This window comes from Geotrypetes seraphini, chromosome 1 (assembly GCF_902459505.1).
Source record: "Geotrypetes seraphini chromosome 1, aGeoSer1.1, whole genome shotgun sequence".
Taxonomy (NCBI): Eukaryota; Metazoa; Chordata; class Amphibia; order Gymnophiona; family Dermophiidae; genus Geotrypetes; species Geotrypetes seraphini.
In genome coordinates this window covers 194,681,530-194,706,385 of record NC_047084.1, presented here as the reverse complement: position 1 = coordinate 194,706,385, position 24,856 = coordinate 194,681,530, and the positions used below count along the sequence as shown (strand labels likewise).

The window sequence follows — 24,856 nt, the reverse complement described above, 5'->3', positions numbered from 1 at the left end:
GAAGTGGTTATTTTTCAGTATCATCACAGATTATTTATTTATAGCTCCTTAGATGAAAGTATCAACTAAACAATATTTTTAACATAACATAACATAACATATTTGAAAAGGTGTAATAATCTCAAAATGATTCTTGATTTCAAAAATGATAAAATCAAGTAAAGGGTTCTGGATATATTAGTGATTGAAATGCTGTAATAAATTCCCCAGGGAGAAATTACATGCAAAAAATACCAGCAAAATACTACCGACCAAAGCTGAAACATCAAATATTGGCACTTTCCATGTAAAACAGGGTTTAATTTCAGCAGCAATGACTAGCAGTGATTGTAAAAGCAGAAATACTAGCAAAATATTTATAGACAATTCATATGGCTCATAAACTAAACCAAATCATTAACATTCCTCCTTTCTTTTATAGTTTGTGCCACATTCCCAGATGGTTTGTCAAAGCTCCTCTTATTTAGGACTCCTTTTACTAAGCAGCGCTAGTGTTTTTAGCGTGCACTAAAACCACTAGCGCAGCTTAGTAAAAGGAGCCCTTAGTCACTTGCACCACTATAAATCTGTGCAAATTAGACCACTCAACAGAACTTCCTGTAGGCCTCTGCAAAGGTGGAATGCAGCATGAGGGCAGGATGGCCAGGTAAAAATAAGAGGGCCTGGGCATAAAATAGTGAGGATACTTTTTCTCAAAACCATGTAGAACTATACTGAAGTACATTAGGCAAAAAAAGAGAATTCAGGAATAAGATCAAGAACATTGAATACTAAGACGGCTAAAGTTCTTTGGTTTAAAGATAATAACTGCTCCTAATGACATTCCTCTATCTTCAGGCACATTTTTACCAGTAGAAGATACATCTAAAGTAGTGGGTATCATTCTGGACTCTTCCTTATTTTATGAGTCTCAGATATATCATTTATTGAGAAAAACATTTTTTCCAACTAAAACAGCTATGCCTAATCTGATTTTATGTCTATAAAGCACGTTTTACTTTATTAGTCCAGATATTAATTTTACCATATCTCGATTACAGCAATTCACTATATTTCTCTACATCTTCTAGACTAATGTATAAATTCCGACTCATTCAGAATATTTTAGCATGACTATTCTTTCAGGCTGGTTTCAGAAAAGGTTGAGGAACAAGAGACATTACTGCCAGTGTTTGAATACCAAAAGCCCCTATATTTTTACTTCATCGACTACAGCAAAGCTTTTGTGTGGATCATGATAAACTATGGAGAACTCTAGCACAAATGGGACTACCCAAACACATAACTCAGCTGATAAAGAGTCTCCATGAAAATCAAGAAGCTGCAGTGAGAACAGAATATGACAACACTGATTGCTTTCCAATAACACATGGTGTCAGACAAGGATGCATCTTGCCTTCTTACCTGTTCAACCTTTACAGCGAAGCCATCTTCAGAAAAGCACATTTGTAAGAAGAGAGCGTTGGTTTCAAAATTGATGGCCGAAATATAAGCAACCTGCACTATGCAGATGACACAATGCTCATGATCAGCAGCAAAGAAGAAATGCTGGATCTACTCAGAAAAGTCAAATCCGAAAGTCATAACATGGGATTAGAACTGAACATAAACAAGATGAAGATCATGAACACAGAAAACAATGAAGATTTTGAGCTTGAAGGCGACAGAGTAGAAGTTGTAATGTATTTCAATGTCCTGGGCTCTTTGGTCAACAAAGAAGCAACTAGCAAAGACTGATGTGATGTTGATTGGGAAGGAAGAAGACTCTAGGTGGCCACGATATACTGAAATCAATAATATGAGAATTCCAATACATAAGCAACTTAAGATACTGGGAGATGGGTTAGTTGCTACCTTGAGTATGCAGGCACAGGTATTGACTGTGATCAGGTCTGCTTTCTTCCAGATGTGAGTGCTTAGTAGATTAAAAGATAAGTTGCCACATTATGATTTTTGGATCACTGTGCAAACTATCATTCAACAATTAGATTACTGTAATGCATTGCTTCTGGGGATTACAGCTGCCAGATGTAAAGTTTTGCAAGTTGTTCAAAATGCAGCAGCTTGGTTGATCCGTGGAGGGAGCAGATTCCATCATATCTCGCCTTTACTGAAATGATTTCATTGGTTACCAGTGAAATTTCAGATTGTTTATAAAGTTCTTTTGTTGATTTTTAAAGTGATACACTTTCATATCCCCTGGTATTTGACTCAGATGCTGGAAGTATATCAACCAGGTCGAGCCCTGAGGTGAGAAGGGGACACTACGGGTAGTTAGTGAAGGGATGACACGTGTACATTACACAAAAATGAGGGCATCAGTAATCTCAGTGGCAGGGGTGCTACTATGGAATAATCTGACAGGGTCACTTAGGATGCTCTCTGACATTCAGAGATTTAAAAAGGTGTTACCAATGACTTTATTTTTAGAGTCCTTTTCTTGAAAGTTACTTACTTTAATAATACTGTTGGAGAATTTTTTTTAATATTGGTTATATTGTTTTTAAAAACTGTGTATGTATCTAGTGAACCGCTTCGGTTTAAACAGGGTATAAGTTTTGAAATAAATAATAAAATAAATATTCCGCAGAATAGCATTGGGTCGCTCTGCAATGAAAGCTCTTGACAAAATATTCAAAGGTAAGGAAATAGCACTCCAAACGAAGATCAGACTTGTCCACACACTCATTTTCTCAGTGGACAATTACAGAAACAAAACAGAAAAAAGATTGATTTTCTTGAGCTTTGGTGCTGGAGAAGGATTTTATGCATGCCTTGGACCACCAGAAGAACTAATAAATTGATTCTGGAAGAGATCAAACCAGCTATGTCACTCAAAGCCCAAATGATGAAGTTATGACTGTTTTATTTTGGTCACACTGACAGAAGAGAAAGATCATTGGAGAAGGACATTATGTTTGGGAAGATCAAAGGAACTAGGCAAAGAGGGTGACCTGCAGATGGCTGGCAATGTTAAAAACAACCATGGGGATGATGATGGAGGACCTTACCTGACTAACACAAACCTGATCTCTTTTTAGATCTATAATTTATCAAGTTGGTAGGACTCAAGCATGAGTTGATGGCTCCTAACTAATGACTCAAGCATGAGTTGATGGCTCCTAACTAATCTTTCAGATTAGGAATTTGAAAGTGTTTCACTTTTTTTTTAACTAAATTACACTGGTTCTCTATGCGGGCACATATAATTATTTAAATTAGCATACCTGATGTTTCAAACTTTTTATGGTCTTACTTCTAAATTTGGGATTAATTTGTTAGACATGCCATTGTTTAGGTGTTCCTTTCGACTGCAGGATCAACTGTTGCTTCATCTTCCCTCTTCCAAAGGTATATGTTTCAAAAGCTTGTTTAATTCTTCTTTCCTGTTCCGAGTGATTTCTTTCTGGAAAGCTTTATTTCATTTATCAGGACTGATTCAAAGTATTTATCCTTTTGTAAGAAATTGAAGACTTTTTAATTTGTGAAATTTTAAACGCTTAATGGACTGTTCCATGTTTATGGAATTTGTATTGTATATATATATATATATATACCGTATTTGCCGGCGTATAGGACGACTGGGCGTATAAGACGACCCCCCAACTTTTAGTTAAAAAATAGAGTTTTGTGTTATACTCGCCGTATAAGACGACCCCTTCTTCCTTCTCCACCCCTTTGTATTCCCCCATGTGCTTTCAGCGTTCTTCTCCCTCCTCTGTCTTCAAGTGCTTTCAGAGTCCTTCCCCCCCCCCTTCTCTACCGCCCCGGGTGCAGCACAGCCAGCCAGGTCCCCTTACTTTTGTGGCACTTCCCCGACCGACCGACAACAGCCCGGGTCCGACAAACTTCCCTGCCCTTAACCGCGAATCTAAATTACCTTCTTACAGCTGCTGTAAGAAGGTAATTTAGATTCGCGGCTACAGGGCAGGGAGGATTGTCGGACCCGGGCTGTTATCGGTCGGTCGGGGAAGTGCCACAAAAGTAAGGGGACCTGGCCGGCTGTGCTGCAACCGGGGCGGGGCGGCCGCCCCTCTCTCTTGGTACTCTCTCTCTCCTTACCTGCCATGCCTGCAGCAGAGCCGAACGGAAGTCTTCCCGACGTCAGCGCTGACGTCGGAGGGAGGGAGGGCTTTGTTTAAGCTTTGTTTAAGCCCTCCCTCCCCTCCGACGTCAGCGCTGACGTCGGGAAGACTTCCGTTCGGCTCTGTGCTGCAAGCAGAGAAGGTAGGGAGAAGAAGAGCCGCGCGACTGAGTACATCCAGCCCCGCAAGTAAGGGCATGTAAACTGTACCCGGCGTATAAGACGACCCCCGACTTTGGGGAGGATTTTAAGGTACTAAAAAGTCGTCTTATACGCCGGCAAATACGGTATATATATATATATATATATATATATATATATATATATAAATGTATCTTCCATATTGGTTCTCTTAAATTGTAAATTTCATTGGACCTTTTTTGGGGATAAAGCGATAAATAAGTGCTGATCGATATTGATAAAAAGAAAAATATGGAGACAAGAACCTAGCAATTTTATAGTCCCCCAAAAAGTGGTCTCAATTCACTTCCTATGAAGTCAAATTGGTGTTATTCAGCTCCCACTCATCGTCATGATAAAGCAAGCTTCATTTCTCTTCACTATGCCAAAATTAACTTTGTATTTAAATCTACTGATGCCCATAAATATCATCTGTTTCAGATATGTTGCAGCTTATAAAAACTGAAAAGCACATCTGTAATCTTTATAGCAGATCAACTGGAAAGAATGCCAAAACCTATTGCTGGAGCTATTAATTTGCCAAGTTTTTATCTTAAATACCCCATGGATGCTAGAAAATTACAGGCAGTCTGTGATGACAGTTAAAGTGAACAACTTCTCTGATGACAGAAACAGAACATATCTGGGGTTTATGATTTGATTAATGCATTATGACTAATTATATGTGGAAACAGCATTTGAAACAGAATGTTTACTACAATCTTGTTTGGAAAGGCCTGTTCCCAAATATGAACGGGTCCTTTCCTAAAATACTTGAAGACCATACCACTCATATATAAGGAATGAAGCACTGGCATATGGCTCCCATTAACTTTGACTGCTGCTTACATTAAGCAGCTTTGCCTAGAAATCAAATTACAATGAGTGGCTTTAAAATATCTAAGTTCCAAGTCTAGAAAAAAAATATATAAACTAGCATTCAGAAAATAGCTTTTGTCAGTTGCTGTGTTTTGTTCAAATGCTATCAATTTTCAAAAGATGGTTTGAACTATATTTCTTCTTTTGCCAATGAGGAAAAAAACCCCCCACACAGACCTCCTAAGATGAAAATGAGTTTTACAGTACTTTATCTTTACATCGTTAGAAACACGGATTAAGATGGCTAGGTCCATTCAGACTTCTCAGTTTTCTTATCTATTGCAATCTCACACACAGTCCTTCATCAGTTAAACTCTCCATTTTTCCACTGTGGTTACCTCATGCTTATTCAGTAACTTTTTTTTTTTTTGCCCTTACCATTTCTGCTGGACTGCTGTTTTATTAATTTACAGTACTTCTTTTTGCTTTGCTTCAAGTCTCAAGGAAGACAAAAAGCACCCCCCCCAACACACACAATGTGGAGGGCAATTCTATAACAATGTGCCTATTTTTATGTGTGCAGAGAGTTTCTATTCTATACAGGAAAGTAGATGCTTACTTCCTTCATAGAATACTAGCTTAACAGATAAAATACATATCTATTTAGATGTGTGCACTTACACCTAAACTTTAAACACGTTTGCAAATTATAGTAGTCTAAAATTTACAGGCATAACTGTGTGTCCCAACCATACCCAACGCATGTCCACCTGTCAAACGTACACTATATAAGATATGTATGCATTTACAGAACAGCATTTAGGTAGATATTTGGCACTTATGTACATACACAAATTTATGCCAATATTCTAATTATTTATGCATTTTATAGAATTAGCTGCTAAAGGCCTGGGTAATTCAATGAGGTATGTTATCCCGAAGCATGGGCCAGCTGTACTCATTTGCACTTTAGTGTGTCTCATTACTTTACTTAGACCATGTTCTGGGGAAGGCTAGAAAAAATGAAGTGGAGACATACTACATTCCTTATTAGAAGATTCAGCAAATCCAGGAACCAGATCACCACCATGGGCAGAAATTCCCCTCTAGCACCTGAAATTTTCATACCGCTTTTTAATTCATTCTATTAATGGGTGAATATGGTGTGTTGGGGGTTGAACACACTACAGGTGGTTGTCTTTCTATATGGTTTGCACAGAAAGCACAGTTACTTACCGTAACAGGTGTTATCCAGGGACAGCAGGCAGATATACTCTACATGTGGGTGATGTCACCGACGAAGCCCCCTAGCGGACGTTTTCGCAAGCAGACTTGCTTGAAGACCTTCAAGCTTGCGAGTGCCCCTCCCGCCCGGTCTAGGGTATGCGTCTCCTCAGCGTGTCCTCAGTTCAGATAGCTAGCAAAGAAGCCAGGGGTTGCGAGAATATCTGCCTGCTGACCCTGGATAACACCTGTTACGGTAAGTAACTGTGCTTTATCCCAGGACAAGCAGGCAGCATATTCTCTACATGTGGGAGACCTCCAAGCTAATTAAAATGGGATGGAGGGAGAGTTGGCAATTTAGGAGAACAGATTTTGCAAAACGGACTGGCCAAAATGGCCATCACGCCTGGAGAAAGTATCCAGACAGTAGTGCGAGGTAAACGTATGAACTGAGAACCAAGTGGCAGCCTTACAGATTTCCTCAAGTGAAGTCGAGCGGAGGAAAGCAACAGACGCCGCCATCGCTCTGACCTTGTGGCCAGTGACTCGACCCGGGAGGGAGAGACCAGCCTGAGCGTAACAAAATGGCCAACCGGTTAGCAATAGTTCGCTTAGAAATAGAACGACCCAAGTGATTAGGATCGAAAGAGATGAACAGCTGGGGAGCAGTACGATGAGGAGCGGTGTGCTTCATGTAGAAGGCCAGTGCACGCTTACAAACAAGAGAATGCAGATTCACTTCTCCAGGGTGAGAATGGGGCTTTGGAAAAAACACAGGAAGAACAATGGATTGGTTGATGTGAAACTCAGAAACAACCTTACGCAAGAACTTAGGATGGGTACGGAGAAACACCTTATCATGATGGAAGATAGTGAAAGGAGGGTCCGCCAGGCTTGAAGCTCACTGACCCGATGGGCAGAAGTGAGAGCAATAAAAAACACAACCTTCCCAGTAAGATACTTCAAGGGAGCCCGCGCTAGCTCGAACGGGGGTTTCATTAAGTGAGCAAGGACCACATTAAGATCCCAAACCGAGGTTTAAGGGGCGGATGAACGTGGAAAAGGCCTTTCATGAAGCGGGAAACCACAGGATGAACAGAGATAGGCTTCCCGTCAATCGGCTTATGAAAAGCAGCAAATGCACTAAGGTGGACTCGAACCGAGGAGGACTTGAGTCCAGCGCCTGGGGAGGGGAAGATGCTAGATGGAAGGGCAGTCAGGAAGAACAAGAAATGCGATATGTTGGAGCAGGGGATGAGAGGGAGGAAAAGAAGGGGAAATTTTGGACAAGGGCGGGAGGGGGGGCTGGATCATAGGGTCCCCGTACCCGCAGCGACTGCTCTTTTTCTTTCACCGTTCCGGCGGGTTACCCGCGGCTAAAGGCGGTAGCCGCGGGTAAACCGCCACCATGTCATTCTCTAGTGAGAAGGGAGCTATTTTAGTGGATGGCTCCAAGAGGGGCATCATTGTGATCCTAGATGCCTAGCACACAAGATCTGACCCGGAGGTAGCCATTGTTGCAATGCCTGTGAGCACAGAGCTTAAGTGCTGAAGTACTAATGTTTCTTCCTGAATATAAGGAGTTATTAAGTTTTTGTGAGACGAGTTTGTAATTTGAATTTGTATGTCTGCTTTTGTATATTTTTCAGCGTAACTTTGCATGCCCTGACGCAGCTTAGCGAAATGCTGGCTAGCCATCGTTGGCTTGGGCTAAGCAGACTTGCCTACAACAGCAGTGCTTAGCCGTATCATACGGAGCATTTGTGGCGAAATAAGGATGCAGAATGAGAGCATAAAGAGATGAGTGTTTATGATAATTGAATACGATTTTTAAACATTTCTTATTAACACGCATCCGTACGCAGTTCCAGACTGTCCTACTAGGAACACACAAATCTCGCCCCAAGCCTATCAAATATGGTGTTCCTCAAGGCGCCCTTCTATCCCCCCTCCTATTCAACCTCTACATCAGACCTGTCATTGATATAGCGCAGAAATATAGCATTAAAATCCACTCTTATGCAGATGACATCCAGCTGCTCCTCCCACTAGGCGAGAACCGATCGTCCCAAATTACTAACCTCCAACATTGCCTCTCTGATATGAAAACTTGGATGTCAAACAACAAACTTCAACTAAACGCCACTAAAACAGAACTCTTATGGATCAGGAAAAAAAGCACCAAATTCACACGTCCTACCCTAGCATGGGACTCCACTCTACTAACGGCAACAGATCAGGTACGCAGCCTAGGAGTAACTTTAGATGGACACTTATCCCTATCTGCCCACATATCCCAAGTAATCTCCACCTCCTTCTACTACCTCCGCCAACTGAAAAGGATCAAACCCTACATCTCCACACCTGACCTCGCCCAACTCCTCTACGCATATGTCCTCTCCAGAATGGATTACTGTAACTCCCTATTTAATGGACTAACCAAAAATAATCTCAAACGCCTCCAACGTGTCCAAAATGCAGCTATCCGCCTCCTACACAACCTCAACTACCATGATCCCGTCTCCCCAGCACTCCGCACTGAACACTGGCTCCCAATTAGCCAGCGCTGTGCTTTCAAGGCCCTAGCAGTAGCCCACAAGAGAATTTATGCCACCACCCCCTCCTACATAAAATCTAAGCTTCCCATCTACACCCCCACTCGCTCCCTCCGCTCAAAATCAGAAATACGCCTATGCATTCCCCCTGGAAGGTCCCTCCTCTCAGAAACTGCCCGCAAACGATCCTACAGCCACTTCATCCCACATCTCTGGAATAAACTCCCCCCCCAACTCAGGCAACAGAACTCTTTATTGACATTCCGTAAAGTGGTAAAGACCCTCCTCTTCAACTAAAGATCTCCCTCAGTCTACACCCCCCCTTAAACCCCACCTCTCTCTTCTCTCCCCTATTTAACTTCTCCTAAATTTCAGTATAGTCCTCTCTTAGTCTGTACTCTGATAAATTGTCTGTACTCTGAAAAATTGTTTGTACCCTGATAAATACTGCACAATTTTGTATGTCCAAGCACCTAAACCTATTGTACATCTTATTTGCCTAATTACTTCTACTGTGTATGTTTACTTGTAGACCGTTCTGAGCTACTGGGAGAACGGGATATAAATCTAAATAAATAAATAAAATAAATAAATAAATTTAACACTAGCGGGTAGCAATTTTATGGTCGCACCCAGACACAGCTGTTGTATTAGGTGTTTCAGAAGTTTGGCTCTCAACATTGTGGTTTGAATGAATGAATTTTGGTATTACAAATAATTAAATCAAAATTTAAAAGAATTTTACCTTTATATATATCTGAGATAAAGTAAAAGATTTGGAGGAATGGATGGAGGAGGGTTTTTTTATACCGATGAGGTAGTTCTGATTAAAGCCTAGGTGCATACTAATTGGCAGCAGAGGCGAGTCTGAGGCTTTTTCCTCCTCCTTTAGAAAATCTTCACAGATCTTTTTTGATGCTTTAACATTCATTCCATTAATGAGTTGTAAGCCAATAAAGGTTTAGACTACTTCTTAAATGGGAAGAGTAAAGTTGATATTTTCAAGGGTAGTGGTGAGTTGAATATTTTGTCCCTTGAGTTTGTGGATGTCAAGTCACTTAATCCCCCATTGCCCCAGGTACATTAGGTAGAGTGTGAGTCCACCAGGACAGATAGGAAAAAATGCTTGAGTACCTGAATGTAAACCACTTAGGCCATAAGTGGTATCTAAATATAAAATATATTAAAATGGGGGGGGGGGGTGCAAGTAAGGGTCCAACAAAAAATGGGGAAGGCTAATTGTGGGAAAGAGGGGGCAGAATTAAAATGGCTATTTACAATTGTTATGGGGAAGGTGGCCCCCATGAGCAGCATAAGCTGCCTCAGGAGAGGGGGGGTCAGACTTCTGACCTTGGAAGGGGGTCTGGCTCTTGGAATGGAGCATAGCCTTGGGCAGCTAAAAGGCACCCCCATGTCATGCTCCATCCTGTCCATATGCCCTTCTAGTGTCAGCAGTAGGCGGCAAATGGCCCCCATCCTCTCCTATACATCCTGGATTCCAGGGCCAAAAATGTATGCTGAAACACAGTCCATGTCGGGTTCATCAATAAACTGAAGTCCATTTACCTGGAACTTGAAAACTCTTTGTGCTTCCTATTGCTTATGTTTGACATATTCTTGTTGCGCACCATCTTAAGTGAATTCCTTCAAAATTGCAGTAAATAAATCCTAATAAATAAATAAGTGATGATGTATACTTTGCCAGTAGGCACTGTTTCTACTGCTTACACTAGTATTATAAAGGCACCTATATGTCTTTATAAAATAGCACTGAAATAAGCACCTACTTGCACTCTTAAACCAAGTGACCTATTATAAATTTACCTTCTTAAAGAATATTTCTATACAGAAGTGACTATTTGGTGTCTAATTTGTTTTATAGAATAATAACATAAGAATAGCCTTACTGGGGCTGACCAATGGCCCATGAAGCCCAGTAGCACGTTCTCACGGTGGCCAATCCAGGTCACTAGTACCTGGTCAAAACCCAAGGAGTAGTAATATTCCATGCTACCAATCCAGGGCAAGCAGTGGCTTCCCCCGTGTCTTTTTCAATAACAGGAATTTGTCCAAACCTTTCTTAAAACCAGCTACGCTATCCGCTCTTACCACAACCTCTGACAACGCGTTGCAGAGCTTAACAAAAAAGCAGGGCAAATACAGGTGTATATTTTAGGCATAACCAGCCATAAAGCTGGTACAAATGCCCACACCTAGATTGCTAAAACATGTGTATCGTTTCTAGTATTCTATAATATACAGTACATACATAATTGGGTGACTTGCCCACACTCTGCTCAAACTCCATTCATGTGCACCATGTGCCAGAAAACTGGCATTCATCTAAATATGTACACACATGCACATATATGCCAGTGTTCTGGTGCCTAGATGCTGGCACCCTCTTTGTAAAAGTCTTCAAAATTAGTGTGTGCATATAGCATGCTCTGGAGAGAGAGATGTTTTTTTTACCTAACCACTGGGATGCTCGTATATAGAAAGAGGATTAAAAGCCTAGGTAAGCAATTGAAGGCTGCCAGTTCTGATGGTGCTGGAAACTCAAACAAATCATTATCAGCGCTTTTGAACAGCCAAAGTACTATATTATTATGCTGCCCACCTATCTGCTTAACCAGCTTTCAATAAGTCATGCTAATATGCTGCATTCATATCTGTACAGAGAACCTTATATACTACTCTACAAGAACTACTACAAACAGTGGCGTACCTAGGGTATGTGGCACCCGGGGCCCATCATTTTTTGACACCCCCCCATGTAAAAAAATATTTTTTGTAATGACCATGAAACGGAATAAATGGTCAGAATAGAAACAGGCAGTGAAAATTTTCTTATATTCCAAACATAACATAACATAAATTATGTCTGAATTGTCATGACATCAGAAGTACATATGGAGTAGTTGCAGGTGATGCTTGGGACAGTTCTGATTGTGTTAGTTCGGTTTTATGTGTTTTTTGAATAGAAGTGTTTTTATTTCTTTTTGAAGGTTTTGCAGTCTGTGGTCGATGTCAATTGGTTGTAGAGTTGGGGGTCGAGTGTTGCAGCTTGAATGGCTAGGAGGTTGTCGAACATTTTTTCTTTTGACGTTTTTGGTTGGAGGGTGTGTGAATGGTGCGTGAGTTCTCCTATGTCTGTTTGAAGTGGATTGAATTATTTAGCTGAAGAAATTAGTTACTCCCTCATCCCACACACATTAATTCTCTTCCATTTTTGTTCACATTATAAAAAACACTGATAAGTTCCCAAAAAAAAAATACATTAAAATAAGAAGTGAAAACAAAGGCCCCTACAGATGAGAACATAACATAAGAATAGCCTAACTGGGTCAGACCAATGGTCCATCATGCCCAGTAGCCCATTCTCATGGTAGCCAATCCAGGACACTAATACCTGGTCAAAACCCAAAGAGTAGCAACATTCCATGCTACCGATCCAAGGCAAGCAGACACTTCCCCCATGTCTTAATAACAGATTATGGACTTTTCCTCCAGGAATTTGTCCAAATCTTTCTTAAAACCAGCTACACTATCTGCTTTTACCATAACTTCTGGCCACTTCATTTTTAAGTTTAGATCTTTCATTTCAAACAGAGACCTTGCTAGATGTCAAATACAGCACAAGGTAACTTCACATGGACTTAGCTGTGCAGGAAATGTGAATCTCCTCATACACCCACAATATAGTGCAAAAATGTGCAAAGGTCTGTTTTTTTCTTTCGATCACTACATAGCCTAATGCCACACAAGCAGCGCTGTTACAAACATATTCTGTAGGTCAATGCTAAGGATAACAAAGTTTCCTTCCTTGGACCAGAAGGAAATACTGATAAACCACTGGAAGAGATCCCAAAACAACACCCAAAGACCCACTCAGTGTGTGAACCAGTTGAGTGGAGTGGACTAACTGGGGGGTGGAAATGGGCCTGGAGTTTGCTCAGCAGAATTTCCCAGACCACCTCTTCCTCTCAACACATTGACACGCTGCCACCACCACCACTAGGAACATATCATCGGGTAGGCCAGCTATGCTATAAACTTTATAAAACACATTATTATATTTTCTTATAAAGCACATATTTTAACTGAACTCTCTGACATCCTCAGCCTTTCCATTCACAAAAATAGAAGGAAGAAAAGTTCCCATTTCCTGCTGTCTCATGTCCCCGGCCTAAACAATATTTTTTTTCTGCAGACCCTTCAAAAGTCTGACCAAATCCTTGTTTCACTTGCATTATAAAGTACTGAGGACGCCATCTCTCCCCAATCCCAGGTCCTAAAGACTAAGACAGTAGCGCAAACTAATGCTGCCAGATTCAGGAAAAAAAATTTCGATTCGATTCAGCCTATTGAATTGGTTTTTCAATTCGATTTTCCTGCCCAGTTGGGTGATTTTTTTCAAAACTCCTGGTGGGTTTTATAGCTTTTTCACCCCCTTTGGCTTCTCCTAACCACACTGGCGCTGTGGTGTAAATAAAATAAAGAAACAAAAAGGACTTTTCCTCTCTCTGTTAAATCCTAGCTCACGTTTGCAGTCCAACACCAGCTCTGGCAGGATACACATTTCAAATCTGACATATTATAATCACAAAACAGAAAATAAAATTAATTTTTCTACCTTTTGTTGTCTTGTTATATTTCAAATCTTGTTGGTCCAAGGCTCTGGTTTTCTTCTGATAACTTACTTGCCAGGGTCTCCTTCTTTCTTCTTTCTGCGTGCTAACCATCCATCTGCCAACTCTGTCCTCCCTTTCCATTTCCCTTCCCTCCCCAGGAAGTCTGGTATCTTTCCTTTTTTTCATCTCCCTCCACAGATCCACCTTTTCTTAACTACCCTTTCATCCGGCATCTCTCCCTCTTTCCCCACCACCCCAGAATCCACCATCTCTCCCTTTCTTTTCCCAATTACCCTTCTATCCAGTATCTCTATCCCTCCTCCACACCATCCCTTGTGTCCAATTTCTCTCCCTTTCTGTTCCTTCCCTCCCTAAATCCCATGGTCCATCATCTCTCTCCCTCTCCTCTATTTTCAGACCCATTATTTCTTCCTCCCCCCCCCAAAGTTTGGCATATGCACGTCTCTTTGAACACCCCCTTCCCTCCGTGGTACTTCTAAACCAGGGTCCCCCCCAAAGGCCTGTCCCCCCTTAAAGGTCTGCCTGTCCCCCCCTTGAAGGCCTGCACACCCTTGAAGGTCTGCACCCCCCCCTGAAGGCCTGCACCCCCCTTGAAGGCCTGTCCCCCCCTTGAAGGGCTGCCTGCCTGTCCCCCCCTTGAAGGCCTGTCCCCCCCTTGAAGGCCTGCACCCCCTTGAAGGTCTGCACCCCCCCGAAGGCCTGCACCCCCCCGAAGGCCTGCACCCCCCCCGAAGGCCTGTCCCCCCCCCGAAGGCCTGTCCCCCCCCCTTGAAGGCCTGTCCCACCCCCTTGTAGGCCTGTCCCACCCCCTTGTAGACCTGCCCCCCTTGAAGGCCTGCCTGCCCCCCCTTGAAGGCCTGTCCCTCCCCCTTGAAGGTCTGAACACCCCCCCTGAAGGCCTGTCCCCCCCCTTGAAGGCCTGCCTCCCCCCTTGAAAGCCTTCCTGCCTGCCTGTCCGCCCGCCCCACCCTGAAGGACCGCTCGCCCCCCTGGCCTCCCCGCACCACCTATGAAGCAGCACTACCTATGCTCCCGGCCTTGCCGTTCAGTCCCCCCCCACCCCCGAAGGACCGCTCGCCCCACTGACCTTCCTGCACCACCTATGAAGTAGCCGCAGCAGGATCGCGACGTCAGCTATCCCTGCGCTGCTTAGGCGCTGCTTCCTGCGCCGCGGTCCCGCCCCTCCTCTGATGTCAGAGGAGGGGCGGGACCGCGGCTCAGGAAGCAGCGCCCAAGCAGCTCAGGAATCGCTGACGTCGCAATCCTGCTGCGGGCTGCTTCACAGGTGGTACAGGAAGGTCAGTGGGGCGAGCGGTCCTTCGGGGGTGGGGGGACTGAACGGCAAGGCCGGGAGCACCCCCTCAGGGCTGGCACCCAGGGCGGATCGCCCCTCCCGCCCCACCCTTGGTATGCCACTGACTACAAATCAGCTTTGCCTTAACTTTTGTCCTCCTCAGTCTTGTAAACATAGACCTTAAAGTTTCCTTTCAGAATGAAAATTATAGGACAGCAAAACTATCAAGATAGATATTAACATATGAGAAAAAAATATTCAGCAGAGCATGCACCAGATAAAGGTAAGTGAATCACAAATCCACTTAATGCTAAGCAGTTTTCAGTCATGCTCTCTACTTAAGTAGGAGCAATCCAGATAACATTTGACCCAGAACACCTTCCCTTAAATACATAACTTTTGGCCAGACAATGAAATGTCCAGTCATTCCCAAATTTTGAATATAAAGACTTACACAGTTAACTCCAGAGTTAACTACATAAATCATTTGCAATATCAACCTCATTCTGTCTTGTAGCCAACTATGAATTTAGCGTACTGGAAAGAACATTCATTTATTTGACATCAATGTAGCATTTTTTTGTTTTCACACAATTGTCTTTAGAGGCCTGACTGTGTTGCTCACATCAAAAACCTAGGCTGAATGTTTTTTTTTTTTTTTAAAGTTTTACTTAGGTTAAGTGCTGAAGTCTGATGAGAAGTCCACAGTAAACAATTATAAAACAAACAGAATAGGTTGGTAGAGATTGTCTCCCTTGAAATACTATTTTCCCTTCCTATCACAAACCCTACTTCTGTTAAATGAAACCAAATGCTGCATTTGAAATAGCTACTTTAAACCCAAATAGGAAAAATAACTCCCCCATCCCACAGATCCTTGTTCACATTTCATGGTGCTAATTCAGCTCATCTCTACCCAGTTTACTAACAAAAATCACTTTTACACATATATGAACTGGGCAGAAATGAGCTGAATTGTGAGTGTGAAATGTGAACAAGGACCTGTGGCATGGGAGAGTTATTTTTCCTTTCTGGTTCACTAACAAAACTCACTTTTATACACAAATGGTTATAGAGAAAATGGAGACAATCCCTAATGGTGGTGTTTCATGTTATCAGCTAACCTTTTACCCCACCTCTCCCCCCAGAGACTCAGAGTCAAGATAAATGGCACATAGCAATTGCCACTGCTTATGTTCTAATCTAGAAGAAACATCAAATTCATCATATATACCTTTGGCTAGGAACCTTCTCATAGTGAACAAGTTCTTGGATAACTGTTGAAGTCTTGTCCTGAGGGAGGAATTCTTCATACTCTGAAAGTTGTTTTAAGCAAGGATTTTAAATAAATGGAAGAACAGAACTGGTAGTCCATAATTCTGTTTAAGAGCATGAATGATTGAAAAAATGTGTTTACCAAAAGAGTTTAATGTTCTAGCTTCTCTTGAACTGTGCGAGCATTTTAGAGCACATTCCACAACTAGAGTGGTGCTGAAGTTGTATTTTTCAAACCCTGGACACTTTGGCCCTGATTCTACAAAGTGCGTCCCGATTTTAGGCAGCAGTAGGCGTCCTACAGCTGTCTAATCAGCCAATTGGGATGCACGTTTTTTAAAAAAATGCTCCCCAGGCAGGCCGCCTATATTGAAGGCGCCTCCGGGAGCCTAGGGAGGCCCGCAAGATGCCTAAGCTCGCCTAAGGGCCTTAGGCGGCCCTACGCGTCTCCCTAGTAGAGGAAGAGAAGCTTACAATGTAGGCCAACAAAATGCTGGTCTACATTGTAAGTAGACGCGGCCGCTATACTTATTGCGGCAAGAGATCTGTGCCCAAACCCTCCTGCCAGAAGATGCCCCCCCCCCGACACTACCAACCGCCCCCCCCCGACACTACCGATCGCTGGCAGGAGGGTGCCCAATCCCTCCTGCCTGAAGACACCCCCCCTGCGCACCCTCCCCCCGCGCAAACAGCCCCCAAATCTCCACCCCACCAAACTAACCTTTTCTTTTGGCCATACGGGTCTTGCCCGTCCAGCCGGCAGGCCCGCCTCGTCGAAATGAGGCGGGCCCGCCCCTTCCCAGCCCATCCCGCCGAAGCCTAAGGCCTGATTGGCCCAGGCTCTAGAAGCCTGGACCAATCAGGCCTTAGGCATAGCGGGTCTGCCCATCCCCACTAAGTCTAAGGCCTGATTGGCCCAGGCGCCCAGAGCCAATCAGGCCTTAGATTAAGTGGGGATAGACGGACCTGCTATGCCTAAGGCCTGATTGGTCCAGGCTTCTAGAGCCTGGGCCAATCAGGCCTTAGGCTTTGGCGGGATGGGCCGGGAAGGGGCGGGCCCGTCTCATTTTGACGAGGCAGGCCTGCCGGCTGGACGGGCAAGACCCATCTGGCCAAAAGAAAAGGTTAGTTTGGTGGGGTGGAGGTTTGGGGGCTGTTAGCGTGGGGGGGGAGGGTGCGGAGGGGGTGCGTCTTTGGGCAGGAGGGATTGGGCACCCTCCTGCCAGCGATCGGTAGTGTCGGGGGGGCATCTTCTGGCAGGAGGATTTGGGCACCCTCCTACCAGCGATCGGTAGTGTCGGGGGGGGGCATCTTCTGGCAGGAGGGTTTGGGCACCCTCCTGCCAGCAATTGGTAGTGTCGGGGGTGGGGGGGCATCTTCTGGCAGGAGGGTTTGGGCACCCTCCTGCCGGCAATCGGACAGGCGGCCGTGGCCCACTATACTTATAGCGGCAGAGAGATCCCTTGCAGCGATAAATGTAGCGGGCCGTGTCTAATTTAACCCGATTCTCTAACCAGCGTCTGTAACATGGACGCCGGTTACAGAACTGGGGTTTAGTGTAGGCCCGATTCTGAATAGGACACCTCTCCCGGGCGTCCTATACAGAATCAGGGCCTTTGTATTCTGTACATTGTGTCAGGTTTTAGGAGTCACCTGGATTGATAGAAGGGTCTTTCAAGTTCTTAAATAGGGTATTTTTCATGTCACTATGTAATGGTACCTTGATATAGTCATTTGGTGGAGATTCATAAGTCAAGAAGCTCAAAAAGCTCTGAACTAAGTTCTTTCTCTGTCTCCATTTTAATGTGAAGAGCTTGACCCATTTGCCTTATAAAGCCTGTAAAGGATATGCTCTCATGTGGTGACTTATGCCTTTGAGGTGGAGAAGAAGGATAAGAACATGAGATTAGCCTGACTGGATCAGACCAGTGGCCCATCTAGCCCAGTAGCCCATCCTCATGGTGGCCAATCCAAGTTACTAGTACCTGGCAAAACCCCCAAAAGTAGCAACAGTCCATGTTATCAACCCCAGAAGTCTGTCCTCACGGTGGCCAATCCAGGTCACTAGAACCTGGCAAAAATCCAAATAGTAGCAACATTCCATGATCAGAAAGTATGCCTTAGGATTCTTCTGATAGCAAATTTGGCAGATCCTCATAGGTTTGAGATGTCTGAGTTAGACTCCTCAAAATACTCTCTCCTAGGTGAATCTGGGAGTGTGTATTGAGAGGAGCATTGACTGTGCACTGAGGCAGGAGCTGTTGCTCCGACCCAGGAGATAACTTCTCTGCTGCTGCAACCCCGATGCTTGATGTCAAATAGGAGTGCATGACCTTGTCCACAATCAACACCTTAATGTATCCTCAGGCTGGGCTGAGGCAGGCATGGACACCTTTAAAGCCTGTGCAGACAGCATGTGCAGTAGCCCTGATAGCTTGTTTGAGCATAAGTTCGCATTTGCACCAGAAGAGACATCAGTGTGGAGGTAGTCTGCAAAGCATTTTGTCTGAGCATGAGAGATTCCAATGTTGAGGCATGCCTGGGAGAAGATATAATCTACAACAATGGCCAGCAATGTACAGTACATTCTGTGGCATAGTAAAGGTGGGGGAGGGGGGGGACCACCTCAGGAACTGTCCTGGTGGAAGCCCCAGCACCTCGCCTCCTCTCCGCCCCACACGTACTTCTTTGGGACCAGGAAATGACATCAGAGGGAGAGCTGAGGCTGGTGCGAGCAGAAGGTTGGAGATATTGCTTTTGCTGGCAAAGAGTTAAAAAGATACAGGCCGAATGAAGGTGCGTGCGGTGGAGGAACGGAAAAGAGGGAGCAGAGAAGAAGGCGTGGGCAACACTGCCCCAGGCGCATTGATGCTTATTATGTCATGCCATGCCTAGAAGGGGAGGAATGTTTGTGCTTCTTAACTTTCTTATGAGATGCCTCCCCCAACTGGTAAAGCATAGACGAAGATGATATCGAGTCCTGTATCTGCAGAGGCTGATGGTTGACACTCTCTATTCGGTGTTGGTGCATATGGTGTTGATACCCATGCTAGTGTTGATGTAGGTTGTGTATCAGGTGCTGAAACTCCTGCCATGCTCTATGCTGAACCAAGAAGTCTTTAACACTGAAGTTGTCGGGCTTTAAGTGTCCTCCTTTTGCATATGCAGCCAGAGGTAATAGCAAATATGGTCAGGACACAGACACTGAACACCCCAATTATGGGGGTCAGAGTCTAAAATGGTCTGATTACACCGAGTACATTTCTTGAAGCCGCTCGGTATCCTCTTTGATATGGAGTGAAAAATGGCTAATGAGAAATCAAAAGATTCGATGGCCCAGGGAGCTTGAGAGAAAAATATGCCAAAAACTGTCAACGCTCCCCAAGACAAAAAAAAATAAATAAATCTTGAAATGGCTCAAAGGCTAAAAAATGAAGAAAATCTAACCAAATTTGAGCAAATGACTATAATACAAGAAAAATGAAGAATTATGAGCAGTACAATAAAATTAAACCAGGTATAAAATGATATATAAGTTTGCCGCACAGAGGAGAAACCAAAGACATAGCTGCTCAGTTCTATTGAAAACTAAGAACTGATGATCTCGCGAGCTGATGTTGGGCGGGAGGGAACCAGCACTGTACAGTGTCCGTACCAGGTTCCATGGATTACATCTCCCACAAGAGAGAATATTATGCCTGATTGACCTCAGAGAATGCAGTGTCACATCAAGACCGAGTTCATGAAGTACATAAGCAAACTTGATTTAAGCGTAGCCCCAGTTACCTTTCCCTTTATGTTAACAGTTCAAGTCATGCTGAGTCCTCCAGCCCTACTAAGCCTGATTTCTAGGAGGAAGGCACGCACAATCTTAACAATCAAACTCCACTGCAATGCTGAACAATTCTGCAGCATCACTGCAGCTGTTCAAGGACTGAGAAGCCTAAGAAAATGATCAGCTAACCTAGCTTGATCTGGCTTTCCTGCCCAGAATCTGTGATAAACTGCAATGAGTAATAACTTGGAATTAAGCCATGATGTTCCACGATACTTGGGGTGATTGTACATTCTTGTCTTTGTAAGAAAAGGCTCCTGCTTTGGCACTAAGCCCAGCTGCACTGCAGTGACTGATAAAGAGATCTCATCAAGTGGGCAGGGAGAGCAGAAATGCAACAGCAAGGTTAAGTCTGATGAATTAGATTCTTGAGCACTCAGAGAGGAAAACAACATATCTGCCATACATATTATGATATATCCATGTTCTGTATGAATCATTTATTTACATGGCTCTTAGCATAAAGGGAATTATACTAAATAATACACATGGCTGCATGGGACCTATTTCAACACACTTTTAAAAGGTCAAAGGCCAATCAGACAGATTTAGGGGCTCTTTAGTGTGGTTGCATTTTTGCACTAACAATAGCACACAATAAGTACAATGGCTATATAAGTAAATGGAGGGGTTGTGATGAGCATCTGCCTTGCAATTACCTCAAAGGGTAGACACTCCATGCACAGGCACATAGCTAAATGCAGTGGCGGCATGGGAACATTCACACTATCTGCCTATTACAGATACCTGTAATAGGTGTTAAAAGAGGACAGCAGGCAGATATTTTTAAATGTGGGTGACATCAACCACAGAGCCTGATACAGACAAAAGTGCACTGTCACTTTAAAAGACTGAAAAGTCTCGAGACCGAACTTATCGTGCATGCGCTAGTGCCTTCCTACCCGATGCCAGCTCACGGGACCATCACCTCAGTAAAAAACTAAGAAGCCAACTAGGGGAGGTGGAAGAGTTGTGAGAATATCTGCCTGCTGTCCTTGGATAACACCTGTTACAGGTTAGTAACTGTAATTCATTCTAGCAGGCAGTATATTCTCACATATGGGACTCCCTAGCTGCCAGGATCATGTGTCTGAGCCTGGTGAAACCAAAAAGGTTGGAGGAAAGTTGGCATCTAAATGGAGAATAAATTTTGTAGAACTGCTTAGCTGAACCAGCTATCCTGTCTGGAATGATTCTGGATGATTGATTATGGTATAAATATGTCGTATTGAAAACCATCTCAGAAAACGCTAATTCTGTATAGTAACACCTTTACAGAAGCTCATGTATTATAACACCATTACAGAAGCTCATGTAAACCAGTCATTAGTAGCGGTATAGAAACTTTCAATAAACAAACAGTAGTGGGATGTGAAGGTATGAATTGAGGACCAGGTAGCTGCTTTACAGATGTCCTCAATAAGAGTGGAACGTAGATGAACTACTGAAGTCGCCCTTGCTTGAACTTTATGTGTTGTGACACAACCCTCCAGTGGCAGCCCAGTTTGAGTACAGCAAAGGGAGATACAGCCTGCTAACTATGTCAAGATGGTTCTCTTGGTGACTGGAATTCCAAGCCTGTTAAGATCGAATGATAGGAACAGTTGAGTGGAAGTTCTGTGAGGTTTAGTTAAATCCAATAATAAGCAAGAACATGTTTACAGTCTAGTGTGTGAAGTGCTGCCTCACCAGGGTGAGAATGTGGTCTTACAAAAAAAAAAAAAAAAAACCCCAAGAAGAACTATAGACTGGTTTAGATGAAACTCCAAAATGACTTTTGGGAAGAACTTGGGTTGAGTATGAACTATCCTATTGTTGTATAAGGTGGATCTGACAAAAGTGCTTGAAGTTCATTGACTCGGTGTGCAGGTGTGATGCAGATTAAAGAATATTACTTTCCAAGTGAGATGTTTGAGAGATGAAGACGCAAGTGGTTCAAAGAGAGGCTTCATCAGGATTGAAGGCCTCTGGTAAGATTGGTCAAATTAACCATCAGTGAAGAGACTGATACACCATTACCAGCAATTTATAACGTATCCGGTACTCTAATTTTAACCAATACAATTTAATATAGTGTTCTGACACATGTTCACGCCTCCCTAGTCTGAAAAGTGTCCTTATAATTGAGTTTTGAGTAACCTGCAACGCACACAGTGTTGAAGTTAGTATTCCCAGAAAAATGAGGTTACAATAGTCAAAACATGATAAAACAACAGATTGCAAGATGATCTTAAAATAACTGCCTGACAAATATGATCTAAGGGTGCTCAGCAAATGTAATTTAAAAAAATATCTTCCAAATCATTGCTTGGACATGACGTCTAAATGTCAGGCAGGAATCCATAATGACATCCAGATACTTCATCTCAGTGATTTGTAATGATGTGCCAAGAAGTTCAGCTGAATCTGGAATGCCATTACCCTGTGTCCTCCCAAAACACATAACTTTAGCTTTCTGCACACTCAGCTTTAACTTGTTGCAATCCATCCAGCCCTTTACCCCCTGCATGATGAGCTTCAACCGCTCCTCTGCTCGCCGAAATTGTCCCTCAATGGGGAATAAGAGCTGGATGTCATCAGCATAAAGTCTGTAAGAGACCCCAAAGCATTGCAACAGTTTACACAGCGGCATAAGATAAAGGTTAAACAGGGCGGCTGAGAGGACAGATCCTTGCGGCATGCCTGTCAACACATCACTGCGACAAGAAACTATCACTTTCTGCTGCCAATGGTACAATGAGGAGAACCATTTTAAAACTACCCCTCCCATTCCACAGCTTTGCAATCGCCTAACAAGATTTGATGGGCTAGCATGTCAAAGGCAGCCGAAACATCCAGAAAAAAGGCTAAATATTCTTTTTCACCATCCAAACCAATCCACAACTCATCCAGCATCGAAACCAAAGTCTTGGTGCTATGATGACTAAGAAATGTATATTGGTGGGCATCAAGAACATTATGTTCTCATAGGACCTTTCAAGCTGAAGATAAACCAGCTTCTCAAGTATCTTTTGGCAATACTGGCAACGATGCCACAGGATGAAAGTTACTGATTTCCCCAACATCCACTTGCCTGTCCTCAATAACTGGTTCAATAGTTGCAATTTTTAATGCATCAAGTACCTCCCCATCTCTTAAAATGAGATTCATCATTAATGTAATACTCGCGGTAATCTTAGCACTCAGACTCTGTACACTCCCAGTGGGCAGATGTCCCCTGTTACAACTGTCGTTCGACAAGCACTTAACATCTCACTAACTGTTGACTCATCCACCATCTCAAATGAGTCCCATATCCCATTCACATCCAGATCAAGATCTACATTCCAATCTCCAACTGCTGGTGAAATACTTTCAATAATACGCACAACTTTTGATACAAAACAGAGGTTAAGCTCATCAGCGGCGAACGGGCACACTGGATTCTCTGCAGCCTCATTACAACTAAGCTATTTCACTAGCTGAAACAACTCCCTTCTTGGCTTACCCATTACCTAAGTTATTTTTTGCTGATAAAAACTCTGCCTCGCAGCCTTAGCCACTTACTTAGTGCAGCATGTATCATTCTTTGAGTTCCGCTGCCCTCCCTTTATGCCATTCACGTTTAATCTTTCTCAGTTTTTTATGCTGTTCCATAAGTTCAATAGTCATCCATTTCTTTCTTTCATTCTCAACTTTCACAACCTCGCATTGGGGCTACCTTATCTAATGCAGCTCAAAGGGATATTTGCCACTCCTGCAATGCAGAATCAGGACTACTCATCACAATATTGTCTAATTGCACTCCCTATTCCTGCCATAAATATGCTGCCTCAAATTTGGGATGTGCAATCTGTACCTCCCCTTTTGATTTTATACAATTTTTCACCTTCGTCTTAATCAATATTCCTGCTTTTATAAATGCACGGGCCATCCAAGGTTTAAACTCACTGTACAAGCCGATCACTTCCACACACTCCTTTGATGTAAACATTAGATCCAATGTATTGCCTACGATATGTGTCGAACAATGCATTCACCCACTGCTTAAATCCTAATGCCTCCATTGCTTCAAAAAACACACTCCCTCTCATTCCACCCAAGTTTTGAGGCACATTAAAATCTCCCAATATAACTGTGTGGGACAAGTCCAGCCCTAACCCTAGCAGCAAGTTAAAAAAGTATGAACAATATACTGTGCTAAGACTCCTGGTGGGGAATAAACCAGGTAGAGAGCGAAGTTAATATTTTGCTTTATTAAAACATTCATCCCATCAACTGTTCCCTGATGGGCCACAGTTAATGTGAGGGTACGCTTAAAAAATAAAACCATCCCTACACCCTTCTTATATCCTCGACATGCCCACCTTCACTCATACTGAAACAGACAGCATTCATTCACTACAGCCACATCAGAGTCTTCAAGTCATGATTCAGTCATACCCAACAGGTCCAACCCATTCTGCTCCATAAGATCATGCACCACTGATGTTTTTGACTTCAGTGACCTCACATTCACCAGCCCAATACGTAACAGTACCTTGTCCGTAGAACTACTTAGCGGGACCTGAACCAAACATCTTTCAGCTCCACACCTTATCACCCTTCTTACTCCTTTTAAGGGACCATAAAGTCCCTGATATATAATAACAGATATTATCGACATTATTAACACACAAAGAAAAAATACCGTATAGCTCATCCAAAGACTCGAACTAAGGAGCTCCTTAGTCGCTTTCCTTCGTTGATGCGACTATGTCAATGCAGCACCTTCGGCGTGCCCTCCCCGCTTTTGTCCTTCGCGCCACCGGTGACATCACCAGTGGGCGTGGCCAGCAATAGTCCTGCAGGGATGGAACAGGTTGTCAGTTTAGGCAGCTCAGGGCAGAAGAAGTACAAACATGGAGGTAGGGCTCCCTCTCTCACAGGAGGCACTATTTGGCAGGTCAAGTTCTT

At 43.3% G+C, this 24,856-nt stretch overlaps 1 protein-coding gene across 4 annotated transcripts in view; it reads right to left on the bottom strand.

Moving 5' to 3' along the window:
* The window catches only part of STOX2 (storkhead box 2), a 424,566-nt gene that overhangs the window by 59,493 nt on the left and 340,217 nt on the right, over window positions 1–24,856 (bottom strand). Inside the window, exon 1 of one of the 4 annotated variants that reach the window (XM_033943227.1) lies at window positions 24,591–24,726. The exons of the other annotated variants lie outside the window; for them this stretch is intronic. The gene's annotated coding sequence lies outside the window, so the exon portion shown is untranslated. Of the gene's footprint in view, window positions 1–24,590; window positions 24,727–24,856 lie in introns of those variants that run through there. 4 annotated transcript variants of the gene reach the window in all.